At 39.9% G+C, this 14,650-nt stretch overlaps 1 long non-coding RNA gene and 1 pseudogene across 1 annotated transcript; one reads left to right on the top strand and one right to left on the bottom strand.

Moving 5' to 3' along the window:
* Positions 1 to 1,264: 1,264 nt before the first annotated feature.
* Positions 1,265 to 11,251, top strand: LOC133956784 (NLR family CARD domain-containing protein 3-like; annotated as a pseudogene).
* Positions 11,252 to 11,604: 353 nt separating this feature from the next.
* Positions 11,605 to 13,367, bottom strand: LOC133956787 (uncharacterized). The gene is made up of 2 exons (XR_009921170.1): positions 13,272 to 13,367; positions 11,605 to 12,545 (listed from the first exon to the last, which is right to left on the bottom strand). It is a non-coding gene; the product is annotated as an uncharacterized LOC133956787 (long non-coding RNA).
* Positions 13,368 to 14,650: the final 1,283 nt, after the last annotated feature.

Below are 14,650 nucleotides of genomic sequence, written 5' to 3'. Positions count from 1 at the left end.
CCTATTACTTTTTGTTTTATTTTGCATATAAACTACCTGAGCAGGAAACTATGCATTACACTTATGCGAACTATGTTTTGAAGGATAGACAATAACAAACAAAATAAAATCACATAAAAAATGGGGCTGCAAGTAATGATATTTTACTTATCAATTAATCACCAACCTGAGACTAAAGTGGCATTTGCTTGGCCCCAGGTTCTATTGTGGAAACCCTGTTTTGTTTGACCAGGACATGTCAATTGACCTACACATAAAACAAGTCTCTACGGACAGCCGTCTAGATGGGATCATAGGTCTTTATTATCATGATGCCTCAGTAAGTCTGTGAAACTGGGACCTTGGTTTCTCTATACTTTACTTACTACACACACACACAGTCAATCTATGCCCGCCCCATGCACACAATCTTGGACAAGACACAGCACAGGTATGCAGGGTCATGTGCATGTCTGTTATTTAGTATGTCTGCATTGTGTGAATGTGGATATAAGAACTAAGCGTTGGTTTTCTAACTTCATTCTACACCATAGACTGTTTCTAAAAAAGCTCTGAAAGCATCTTCTAGCACAAAAAAAGAAAGAAAAAGGCACTATATTGTAGAAGTGTTTGATGAGGACTCAGTAATGACAATGACTAATTCTGAGAAGCTCCAGAGATTCAACACAGGACAAGAGAACAGAAAATTCGAAACAGGCAGGTTCATATGTAGTTGGGTTTCTTTCATTAAGGACACACTAAAACAGATCATTTTATCAGAGGTTGGCGAGCAATTGACTAGTAAATGATTGAAGCAATTTGGAATATGAGATAAGTTAATATGTGATATTAAATACTGTATCCAGTGGCATGCATTATTTCGTTATCTGCCTTTCTGCCCTTTGTGCTGCCCTGCCTTCGACCAGTTTCACCAGTGGTACTTCTACGTTTTCCTCAGTTCGCTGTCTGGTCATCTCTTCAGCATTCTGTGAGTATGTGTCTCCCTTATCGTGCTGTTTGGAGGAGACACTCCCTGCGAAGGTCACTTCATATCTTGGTGTGGACTCATTATGTTATTATGGGTGAACTTTTTGTATCATGTAGGGGTACACCCAGAGTGTAAACATATTTATTTATGTGAAGCCCTGCGATTACTTTGGGACATCAAACCTGGGTTCCACACCCAATAGCACCACTGAGTTTGGCCATAGGTCCAGCCAATCAGTGACTGGAGGGTTGGTGCGCTGGCGAATGAGAGAGCGGAGGGGGCGGGAGAAGGATGAGACGGCGCCCGGAAGACACACACCTGATCACGAGTGAATGACATAGTCGGTTAATTATAAGTTTAGCTCCAACTTTGTTAAGTTTGTTAGTGTCCGTGTTGCGGAAGAATTACGATTGGAGTGAAGAAGGAGTCTACACCACCAGCACTGAAGATTCCCCGGTGTCGCTTTTAGAAGTATAGCACGTTGTAGCATGAGGCGAAATATCCTCGCTAGTTAGTGAAGTGTGGTTAACCACTTGGCAACTAGCTCGTCGCCAACACTGCCGCCCTTGATGTGCCGGCAGCGCCACTACAGCCCTGGACGGTCCGCAGCTCACTTGACCTCTCTCTCTCTCCCTATCGCAAGCCGACGACTGACGTTGTGGTTCGTGAGTATCGAAGGCCGAACTATTACCCGACTATAATTCGGCTTTGATAGTCGGATTATAGTCGGGTTGCACGCACGCACGCACGCATGCACGCAAGACACGCAACACGCCCCTTTCGTGCCCTCTGGCGGCTTGCGTGCCCGCAAGGCTTGTCATTGGTCTGCTCACTACATCCCGTCCGGAGTCTAGTTTCCGGTTTCATGCCCCACAATACGCGGAAATCACGGAAGATTTAGAAGAACGAATATGGATCAAATAGATGAGCACTTGGCAATAGAGATCCGAAAGTTTGACTACTTCTATAATCCGTCACTGACTGGCCGATTTGTCCGCCAGAACTAGGCCATGGGGAACCGGTGTAGCGATGTAAATAAACAGTCGACGAAGAAGAAGAAGAAGAAGACGTCTCTTCTTTGTGTGTTTTGTTTTCGAAAAAAAAAAAACGTTACTCCGCCTAGTGTACTGGCGGTGAATTGCGTTGCAACACGCGCAGCACGTTAGAGAAGTATAAACCAAAACGAGTCCGTCGATGCAACTGCGTGGCCTTCCGCGGTTGCAGTCGCATTGTCAACGAGCAGCAAAATGTCCGAGACTGTAACGTCCATTTTGGGAACAATTTAATACACTTTGAGGACCGCTGCTCGACCACTTTGAACTGAACGTGTTAAACAGTGAACTGTGGGTGAACAGACTGAATGTGAAAAAACATTCAACTTTGATTGTGACGATGTTTACTGTGCAAAACGATCTTTTGTTATGGGTTTTTGAATGAATGTAACTGAATGTCTTTGCATTTAGTTATAAGAGAGTGTTAAGCTTGACGGCGAGTTTATTGCATTTATGCACACCTGTTGCTACCTTTTCAGTTATAAGAACTCACCGGTGAGTAGGACAGGTGTCTTTGTCCAGAGAATTGTCTTGAGCAGGGGGAAGAGTTTCTACATGAAACCATTGTTTAAAGTTTGAATTAAATAATCAACACTGTTCAGACACTATTATCGACAGTTTGTTCATATTTCTTGCGAACGCTGAACCGAACTAATCAGTTTACAAATTAATGTATGAATGAATGTGAACGGCGTTCACTCCAACGAGACTGGATGTGTGTGTGTGTGCATGCACACAGACACGCACGCACACAGGTAATTTACACCGTGTTGTCCGCTGATATCTTCGACGAGGTGCTTTCAGGGCCTTTTGGAAATGCCGTGGACTTTCATGAATGTAAATTGTACAGTGATTTCGGGGAGATATCAAAATATATATCCTGTATCGCAATATAGCCTAAAACTATTGTTTTTATTGTTCTTATCTAGGCCATATAACCCAGCCCTAATTAAGGTGAACAACAAGTTCAAGTTACATACTTTATGCATTTGATTGAATTAATTATTAACCTCTGAATTCATGACACTCGTAGTTTTTAATCAGATTCTCTTGATATATAAACCACAGGAACTGAAGGATTGTACTTCTACAAGTTGCTGGCTCAAACTTGCAGCTACAAAGGGACGGGCCATGTTCCAATCACCTGAGAAGTAAGTACAATCAATTACAATGGGACACAGTCAAATATTACACAATATAGTGCTTTTGCCTTAGTGCTACCAATAATAACTAATAACAACTTAAATTGATCTTTTTGAAATCTTTCTGATCTGCCTGTGTCAAATGGCGTTGCTACCAACAGCCAGATACAAATCATTCACTTTTCAGCCTGTTTTATCATTTAACAGAGCAAATATGCATAAAATTGAAACATAAATTGTCCATCAATTTCTGCTGGCACCTTGGAAGCTCAGGTCCTAAGTGTAGTAAAGACCAATTCTTTCATCGTGTTAAAGTCATCCTTCATTCAGAAGATCAGAGATGTGGTTTGTTCATTGCTACTTCACTTGGATGTTTGAGCTTGACTGTGGAGAATGACATACACTGGTGCATATACATTGACTGCAATTGACATATTGGAGCTCTAAATAATTTGGAAGATGGCTGTTTATGTTTGACATTGTAAAACCATTTCTACCATTTGTGTGAAAGGCTTTCTGACGACGAAGGATCAGTCTCTCCTGAACCCAGCCATGTTTCTGTGAGAAGTGACAGCTCCATGGGCAAACCTTTCAACTTCAGTGACAAACAACAGAGGTGAGATCATTTTGGTTACGCCAGGGCTGTGGTACAGTTAGATTGGATAAGACTCCAACACTTTGAGTGACTGCTTCATTGTTTTCTTGCGTCTCCTTTTCTGTCTGTCCTTTTTCCAACCACAAGCTGTGGTTCTTTGGCTTCTCAGGTTGCTGGGTCCTTTTCTGTAACCTTAAAAAAAAATGCCCATGTGTATTGCCTGGCATAGGGAGGTTCAAACCCTAACCTGCATTTACGACAGTGAATTACATCTCCCACCTTTAGGAGGTCTGAGTGTAGCAGAGAGCAATTCTTATATAGTGTTGTGTCATCCTTCACTCAGAAATGTGTTTTTTTAATTGCTACTTCTCTTGGATGTTTGAGCTTGACTGTGCAGAATGACATACACTGGTGCATATACATTGACTGCAATTGCAAATAGGACCTCTAAATAATTTGGCTGTTAATGTTTGACATTGTAAAACCATTTCTACCATTTGTGTGAAAGGTTTCCTGATGAAGAAGGATCAGTCTCTCCTGAACCCAGCCATGTTTCTGTGAAAAGTGACAGCTCAATGGACAAAGTTTACAACTTCAGTGACAAACAACAAAGGTAAGATAATGTTGGTAATGCCAGGTCTTCGGTATAGTTAGATCTGAAGTTAAAGAGAAAATAGACTATTAATTTCCAGTCATTTTATATCATGAGCTATAGTATTTCTGTCACAGTAAAATTATAGTTTCTTACTCACAATCTGAAAACTAGTTTGTAATATGTAATCAGTATGTAATAATGAAATGTTTTGTCTGTGTTGAAGCAAACTCCAGACACAGAAAGAGAGAGGCAACCGATCTCAGGATGACCCACTCGACTTCGACAATGATGATGAAGAACTTATATGTCCTCTGGACTTCTTAAAACTTAATGGGATGAAAGAGGAAAAAATCTATTTGCTGAGACTTCTTAATCATTTAATCGAGGAGACCAAAGAATCTGTCATATCTAACTATGAAAATGGAAAAGATTTAGTTGTCTTGGATGGACTGGACCAGTATCAACGACCTCTTGACTTCAACCAAAGGGACATTTTGACAGATGTCCTACAGCCAGCCTCAGTGGATGTGCTACTGACAAACCTCCTCCAAGGAAACCTGCTTCCTTCCGCCCAGCTCCTGATAACCTCACAATATTGCTCCCTGCCGGATAAGTCATATGACAGGATGACAGAAATACAAGGTATTAACTTTTACCTGTATTTACGTGGGTTTTTTCTCTCTAACTCAGGCAGCTGCACATCTATTTTATGATTGTTATATGAAAAACCCACCTGAATGCATGAATACAAAAAACTAGAAAACACTTAAAAGATAAATTGCAATTTTATTGAGAATGGAAATAATGGGCATAAATGACATTGTAAGACTGACATTTCATGGGGATGAAGCTCAAATCCAGGATTATCCTGCACACTACTGGTAGCCTAAAAAATAAATTAAACCCTCTGCTATGACTAATTTATCACTATCATTTCTCAACCCATGTTTTTACAACAGAAGTCTGGTGCCACTGGATCAGATAGAGCGACTTTTCTTTTTAAGAAAAGTGTTGAAAAAATATGGGTATTGCAATGTATAACTTGCTATCAACATTTTTTGGTATCGTGACAACCCTAATTGACAACATCACTTTCACTGATCATGGTCACTGGTTTATTCAAAACTGTATCTGTATTCATATTTTATGGCGATACACAATTACAAGTGGGAAGCTAATAAGATGAACAATTCTTGACATACAAAGAGACAATCAGACAGCTTTTTGGAATAAGCATATTGATGTAATGAACAGTAGCAGATGACTGAACTAGCTTTTGGTTTTGCTTTTGCAACTCTTTAGAGTTTCCCTAGTATTTACTCAAATAAAAAAACAACCGCATAATTCTTGGTGTTTTAATAATTCATGTCAAAATGTTTTCTTACAGAGAAGCCTGATGTCACAAGTCAAAGGAAACTCAAATCTCAGCTGAGGGCGCAATTCACATGGGTGTCTGAAGGGATTGATAAGGACAAAACCTCTTCTCTTCTGAAGGATGTCTTCACAAATATCCTCATCATAGAGGGACAGAGGGGAGACGTCAATGCTCAGCATGAGGTCAGACAGGTTCAGGATACAAAATTCAAACCAGTAACAGAAGAAAAGCCCATTAGTTATCATGACATCTTCAAACCTGGATGTGAAAATATACCCATTAAAACTGTGCTAACCATCGGAGAGGCAGGCATTGGAAAGTCTTTTGCATCAATGAAGTACATGCTGGACTGGGCTGAGGGTAGAGACAATACACACATACAATATATATTTCCTCTTCCTTTCCGGAAGTTGAATTTGCTAAAAGACAGAGAGCTGAGTTTCGAAGAACTTCTTCATCAGTTCTTCCCTGCTATGAAGGAATCAGAAATAAGCAACTATGACAAGTACAAAGTGCTGTTTGTCCTGGATGGCTTGGATGAATGTCGCCTTGACCTAGACTTCAGTCAAAATATGGATTTGACTGATGTGAAAAAGAAAACCTCCGTGAATATTCTGCTTGCAAACCTTATCAAAGGAAACTTGCTTTCTACAGCTCAAATTTGGATCACCTCCCGACCTGCAGCATCCAGTAATATCCCTGCTGATAAAGTTGACCGGGTTACTGAGGTGCGTGGATTCAATGATGACCAGAAGGAGGAGTACTTCAGGAAGAGATTCAGTGATAAGGATCTGCTTATGAAGATATTTTCCCATGTCAAGAAATCAAGGAGCATTTATATCATGTGTCACATCCCATCCTTCTGTTGGATTACTTCAAAAGTTCTGGAGGACTTTGTGAATGGAAACGAAGAAGAGGGCATGCCCAAGACACTGACTGACATGTATCTTTGCTTTCTTTTGCTGCAATGCAGACATGCTAAAGTGAAATATGGTGATGAGGAGACAAGTGGGAGTTCTGAAACAGATTCATACTGGAATACAAGGAACAAAGACACAATCCTATCTTTGGGAAAACTGGCCTTCGCGGAGCTGGAGAAAGGAAACCTTCTCTTCACTGAAGAAAACCTGACAGAGTGTGGTATTGACATAGAAAAAACTGCAGTGTTCTCTGGATTATTTACTCGGGTTACACGAGAAGGTTGTGGACAGTACCAGAAGAATTTTTTCTGTTTTGTCCATTTGAGCATTCAAGAGTTTCTGGCAGCTTTTTTTGTGTTTCATGAGTTCAATAACAAAGGAGAAAATCTACTCTCAAGACCCACCTCAGTGGTTGCAGACTTGTCTGCATTGGACTTCTACAAGAGAGCTGTGGACAAGGCTCTAGAGAGTGAGAATGGAGACTGGGATCTGTTCCTTCGCTTCCTGCTTGGTCTCTCTCTGGAAACAAATCAAAGTTTACTGAAAGACATTCTGAAAAAGACGGAACATAACAAAGAGACCAACAAGAAAATAATTAACTACATCAAAGACAAAATGAGTGAAGAGATCCAGGATTCAGATAAAAACCTCAATCTTTTCCACTGTTTGAATGAGCTGAATGACCAGTCCCTTGATAAAGAAGTGAAAAAGAAGATGCTGTCAGAGAAGAAGGCATTTGAAAATTTCTCTGCCTCCGAGTGGTCAGCTCTGACTTTTGTGCTGCTTATGTCCGATGCAAACCTTGATGTGTTTGATCTGAAAAAGTACTTGAAATCCGAAAAAGGTTTTCTTGGAATGTTGCCAGTGGTCAAAGTCTCCAAAACCACCTTGTAAGTACTTTAAAATGAGCATTACAAATATTATTATGGTATTATGATGTAGCCTTATGCAAAAACAATATTTATTTACATCAGCTTTATGGAAACCAAGTTTTTAGATGATTATTTATCATAAGATTCTGCTGTGGCTGTCAGGCACTTCAGTCATAAACTAGCTGAGCCCTCTGAAAGGAGGTACAGTTTTCTAACTGCTGTTGAATCCTACCCTTGTTTTAGCAAAAAACACTCAGCTAGCTGCTTAGCCAGACCATATGTTTACATTTTTAACTAAAGTTGTCTGACCCAGTTGGCTAGTTGGACTAAATGCTATTCACTGCTCAGTTGTTTTATTTAGTTCGTTTAGTATTGCAAAATGATTCTCATTAACAAATTATCTGCCAGTAAACGTTTTTAAAATAGTGGAAATTGCTTAGAGTGTTTGTCCTGAGCCGAAATTATAACTATAAGCAAATTGTGTAGCTTCTGTATGCACGTTAGGGTAAGGATACATTACGGACATCTCACACACACACTCACTTAATCCGCTGCTCTCTTCTCTCTCAGACACACACACACTGACACCAGCTCAGCTGATGTCTCCGATTGCTATAGTTTAAAGTTTGAAATGACGCCACAATATCAACACTGATCACATAATGAATAATACTTTTCTTAATTAGTAAAGTCTTCATAGCAGCGCAGGCATTCGTCAGCCCGTCCTGGAAGCTCTCGTTTCCTCAGTCTTATGTTGACAAAAACACCCACACATGAACACACAAACAGTCCCAAAAACAACACAATTTGCAAATTAAGACAATATATTGGGTTAGTATAGATTTTGGGGTGTGCTCAATTTGGCCTGATTTAGTTGGCATCGACAGGGTGAGTGATAGAAACACAGAGCAGTAAATTACTGACAGAACTACGAAAACACTGTAATAAAAATTACCCAATTACCTGAGAAATAATCTAATTATTAATTGAAAATACTGTAGGAACGACTCTGTCCCAAGCTTTTTGATCCATATTAACATTTGATTACTATGTCTGTGATCACTATAAGTGGTTTCCACTGTGAATTAATCTTGTCCCCCTGATTTATTTCACACTTTGTGGATACTCTTTTAAAGTTAATCCAGTGACTTCTGTCCTTGCTGTTTCACTCTAAGCCCTGTCCCCTGAAACAATATTACACTGTTTTGCTAACGACAGCCTCAGCTACATGTACCAGCATATTTTCAGCACTGGCACCTACCTAATAAACCAAGTAATCATCCTCAGGACCTTTCTCTTTTTACAGGCTGAGTTGGTGCCAGTTCTCTGAGGAGTCCTGTAAAGGTCTAGTATCCTCAGTCCTCACTTCCACGTCCTCTAATCTCATAAAGCTGGACCTAAGTCATAATGACCTGTTGGATTCAGGAGTGAAGCTACTTGCTAATGGCCTAAATAGCTTACAATGTAAACTAGAGAGTCTCAAGTAAGTATATGTTCTATACATTATATAAAGAGCAACACAACCTACACAATATCATGTACATGTTGGGGGGAATTACAATAGTTAGACTTAAGTGTAGCTATTCCAAAGTGCAAATACGTAAACACAGGTTGTATCTTAATATCTGATACAACGTTGCAAATTAATGTCTCTGACATGGACAGAGAAGACTACATATGAGTTACCTCAAACTTATTTGACAATAGTCAAATAAGTTTGAGAGACTAGTCAGGATTAGAGCAGTAACAGAATTTGCTGCAATGTGTTTTTCAAAACATGTGCCTGTGTGTGGTTGTCAGGCTGTCAGGTTGTCAGGTGACAGATGAAGGTTGCTTTGCCCTCGCCTCAGCTCTGGATTCCAACCCAGCTTCCCCCCTGAAAGAGCTGGATCTCAGTTACAATCATCCAGGAGACAGTGGGTCGAAGAGGCTCACTGCCATAGTGGACGATCCAAAAAAGAAACTGCAGACATTATGGTATGTGAAGATGACACGATGTATTTAAATGTGTCCATTTTTATTGTTGCAGCTGGATCTCTTACATTCTGAAAATACATATACACACAAGCTCCTAATGAAGATGAGAATCATAAAATACACGATCATTTCATTCAGTTCAGTTCCAAGATTCATATTTATGGACTTATTGATTAGAAGCAAAGCTAAATGGTTACCTCTCTGTTAAAATACACTTCTTCTCAGTACTTCTAAGAGTAATTGAAAACATCAGTTTAGTACATTCATTTAGCTGCTTTACCAAACTGTGACGTTCAGTCCAATACAAAACCGGCCCATGCAAGCACTTCACAAAAGTTTAATAGTTCAGCAGCCTATTATCCAACAGTTAAAGATTAGGATTGTTGTTTTGGGTCTTGCTGTTGTTTCATATGAATTAATATGGCGACCCTGATTATTATTATGAAAACTATATATTCTGATTTTGCACAGTTTGGACCATGGTGGAGCACATCGGTTGAAGCCGGGAATGAAGAAATGTAAGTTTTGAATTAATTCAGTAAAGTATGAATCACAGACCTGATGCATAATTATTTTAAAATGACAGTAAGATTTATTTCTCACTGAATCTTATCAGTACAGTTGCAATAATGGGTGTGCTTTATTTTTTTCTGAATTAAAGATGTTACTTTTTTCAAATCCAATCTAAAATGTAAAGTAGTCTTTTAGCCACACAATCAACACTCAAACTGATTTATTGCATTTGTTGTTTGTTTCTCTTTCAGATGCTGTAGATTTGAAGTTTGATGAAAACACAGCCAGCAGGCGACTTGTTTTTTCTGAATCAAACAGGAAAGTAGGAACTGTAAAGATATTGAAGGAGAATGCTTCAGGACTTGCAAATGATCGCAGGTTTAAGAGGTCTCAGGTATCTGCTGAGGAGGGTTTGAAAGGCCTTTGCTACTGGGAGGTGGAGTGGAGGGGGGAAGTTGGCATCTCAGTGGCATATGGAGAAGTGTCTAGAAATGGGACAGCAGTGGTGGCCTAGGATGCAACAAGATGTCCTGGAGTCTTCGCTGCTCAAAGGATGGATACACTGCCTTACATGGGAAAGAATCCACACCTATAAATGTGTCCCCTTGCCAAAAAATAGCAGGGTTTTTGGATTTGGTGGGCGGCAGTGTGAGTTATTACAGTGTGACATCAGAAGAGTTGAGCCTTATACACCCCTTCACTGCCAAGTTCACACAACCGCTCTTCCCAAGCTTCTGGTTCAGGAAGGGCTCTGTGACTTTGTAGTATCCTCTTTACTGACTTTTCTGTGTTGTACTATTCCACACCAGCCTGGGGTTCAGATATTCAGATATTGTTCCCTGTCCCACAGACTCCTCTACGCCATACTCTTTGGCTTTTATTTGCATATTAGGTCTTGTCCTCTCTTCACCAGGTTTCAGTGTGTCAGTCTTTCTCGAGTTCAGGTTTAGTGTTGTTTCCATCTGGATCTTGTGCATCCGTCTCTGGCCCCAGGCTCTATTGTGGAAACCTTGTTTTGTTTGACCAGGACATGTCAGTTCACCTACACATCAAACAAGTCTCTACGGACAGCCGTCTAGATGGGATAATTTTAAGTCTTTATTATCAGGAGGCCTCAGTAAGTCTGTGAAACTGGGACCTTGGTTTCTCTATAAATTACTTAGGTTTCGAGCTTATGTAAAGTGCTGTAGGATAATGTGTGTTGTGATATTGTGCTTTACAAATAAAATCAAATTGAATTAAACTGCTCTGCAACTTTCTATTCCCATGATTATAACACTGAAGGTCAACGGTCAACATATGAATAAAGTATTTCTCAGGGAGTTGAAATATGCATACAACTAGTTGTCAGAACAGGGATCCAACATAGACAGACTGGCAGAGACTGCAGTTATGGATTATATATTACTGATTAATCTAACCGAGGGAGACCAATGCAAAATTGGAAACTATTCTTAAGCTCTGGACTGTATCTCTGTGACAATCAAGTCACCATTCTTTATCTGCTGTAACTGCTAATGATCACGACAAAAAGTGCATCCTCAGGTCCGATAGTAGGAATAGGAAAAGGACAGAAGACGTAGGCAGACGGGAGAACAAGTTTGATCTATATTATTATTGCACATTATTAATAAATCATCATAGACACATTATGAGTGATTTTGAATTAACAAAGCAGGTTGACATTATCAACAGGTTTCTGCTCTTTATAGTTTACAGATTTGTTATTTTCCATACTTCCTGTCTCATCAATGAGTTGGACAAAAAAGCTTGATAGCGTCAATCATACACAGATAAATGCCCCTGGATTTAAGTTACTGATGAGGGGAAACTCGAAGAAAGCCTTGAAATGTACAAAAGCTGACAGAACAGGCTCATATCCAAGCCTTACCCAAAAAATTTAAAATGTATGTTTAAAGTAAGCAATATTGTGGTTTAGATCAAGGCATTTTGTGGCTTAATGCAAACATCAACCAGTCTAAATGTACCCGAAAGTCTGAAACACAGCCATATTACTCCTTGTCTTTTGTTTGGGATTCAGGTTTCTCACTATCAGCCTCAGGGTCTTGTGAGTCTATCTTGGAGTCAGACGTTAGTTTTCCGATGGCAGCTCCTTCCTCGACTCCAGCTTTTGTCCGCCTTTTCGTTTTCCTCTTGGGCTTGCGCTTGCTGTTCTTCTTTGCTGATGCAGTATGTCCGTGCGTATTGTAGACACTCATGACTTTGAGGACAGTTCTTCCCGACACGTCACAGAGCTGCGCAGTTTCTCTCACCGACAGACCTGCCACCTGGGCACCAACAATTTGGCCCCTGACAAAGTCTGTTAGCTCACTCATGCTGTCGGTGGAGGAGTTGTCTGTCCCCTCTGATGCTGGCAGACAAAACCCAACGATCAATCAACTGAGCAGTGGCCACTGTAGATCCGATTTAGTAGATCAGAGTGACTTCAAAGTGGAACAAGTTTTTTCTCTGTGCTGTTTCCCTTGTTCTGTCTGCCGATGTGCAGAGTTCAGCGGAGATCCACATTCACTGTTGGTCTGTGAAAGAGATACAAATGTGAAACAGCAACACTGCTTTGTATGAGGGTCTGTATTAAAGTGAATGCAGTATCAGGACTTCTAAAAACTCATCAGAATCTACATAGACCATATTATGGCAATTTTACCTTTTCTTCACTGGCTTCCAGTAAATTGAAGAATTGATTTTAAGAGTTTATTTCTGACTTTAAAGTCAGTTCAGTTCTTCACTTGGACCTAAGTACATTTGGTTTTGACACCATATATGCCACATCGCTCCCTCTCTCCCTGAGGACATCCTTCTAACAAACTCCTTATCCCCTTTACCTCTTTATGTTTATCTTGGTCATCTTACCTTTAAATTATTTATTTTTGTTTGCTTTTAGCCTCTCTCCTATAGTTTGCTTTCAGTTTTTCATATTTAACTTGTAAAGCACATTGTAACTGGTTTAAAGGCGCTAGTATATACGTAACGTTTATTCATGTATTATATCTTATTTTAGTGAGGTTAATTAACCAATTAACAAGGAGCAACAGGGGCTAGAAACAAACAGTACAAACAGTTTATAGTGCAGTGCTACCACACAGCATCTTTTCTGAGGCTGTAACGTGAGTTGATGTTAGCCACCTAGCAGGCTGTAGCTTAGAAACACATGTACTCAGAGGAAGGTGTCACAATGTCAATGCTACGTTATAAAGGGATGAGACACACACGCTCTGGTAGTAATGGTGCAGTGATGTACTTACTACACGTGAACAGAGGAGCCATCACAGCTGTCACCACCGAGCTTTGTTTTCATCAGGGTGGTGGATACAACCTGATCGTCGTCTTCTTCCTCTGTCAGGATTTACGGCAACTTGTATCCACAGCGACGCAATACTGCCCCCTGTCTGTCATGTCCAGTCTCTCTTAAACATCTAAAGAAGTCTTTCCTCCCTTGCGGACACCCTCCACGCTCTTATATACTTTTAATAGTGTTCAGCATTGGTCCTATTTTCCATCGTTGTTCCATCAGTTCTTTCCTTTCTCTTCTTCTTTTCCTTTCCTCCATGATGTGAGGATGTTGTTTCTGGTTCTTGATATTGGTCGCAGATACCCGCTAGTAATTGAATCTGGAATCTTCTCTCAAAAAACATTTCCCCCCCCCCCATAGGGTTTGTAGTGTGAAGCTAATGAGGTGTTTTATAAAGATGTGAAGGAAAACGTCAGACCAAGTGAATCATTTCATTTCACCGTTAGCAGCACAACATACTACTGGATTTTCTCTCTCATACGATGAAGGTTACTCTATCTCTTCAGTTACTAATAAAGCTCTGTTCAGTTAGACACACAAAGGGATATAAGAACTGGGGTTAATGAAAATGCAAGAGAATTCAAAACCAACACAAATTACTACTCCCCACGTTACACTAAGTTTTACTCAACCTGTGTCCTTGAAATTCAAGTATGTGTCCCTTCTGTATTTCCAAAATCACTTTTAGCATTTTGACACAAAACACCGGCATGAAAATGAATTAAACATGGACACTACAGGGGTATATCAGGCAGTCCATGCCCAACATACTATATTGCCATCTTTCTGCAGCATGAACCTAAGAAACGAGAATACGTAACACATCAGTATCATTACTTAGGTTTCCATGGCTGTGACTAAACAGCTGCACTCCAGAATGAGCTTTGCTAATGAAAGATTACTGCATAGTCACATGCAGTATGCGTTAAGAGCACAGCATCCTTGTTTAAATGTTACTATCAACACATCTCCTTTGGTAATCTGTGTGCAACAAGCATATGTCAGGGTGAAAATTAATTGTACAATTAATGTATTCAAAACAAATGACCTGTTAAAAGACCTACCTCATACATAACTAACCGTCAAGTAGATAAACTTCAGGCGGGAAACTGTCTCTGTTTACACCTTAATGCTAATATAGCTTAAAAACCAAAGCAAAGAATTAAATCATTTCAGCATGCATCAGTAGACATTCAATTATCTGAAATAGTTTTAATTAAATATGCACTTGTCAAAGTGTAGGTGAGCTATGTCTTAAAAAACAGCTTCGGATTCCTATCACTAGTCTGTGCATATGTACTAACTTTCTGGAAGCCAAGTATGAATTACGAA

This window comes from Platichthys flesus, chromosome 7 (genome assembly GCF_949316205.1).
Source record: "Platichthys flesus chromosome 7, fPlaFle2.1, whole genome shotgun sequence".
NCBI lineage: Eukaryota > Metazoa > Chordata > Actinopteri > Pleuronectiformes > Pleuronectidae > Platichthys > Platichthys flesus.
Note: the sequence above shows the minus strand (reverse complement) of the source record. Positions and strands in the feature narration are given on the sequence as shown.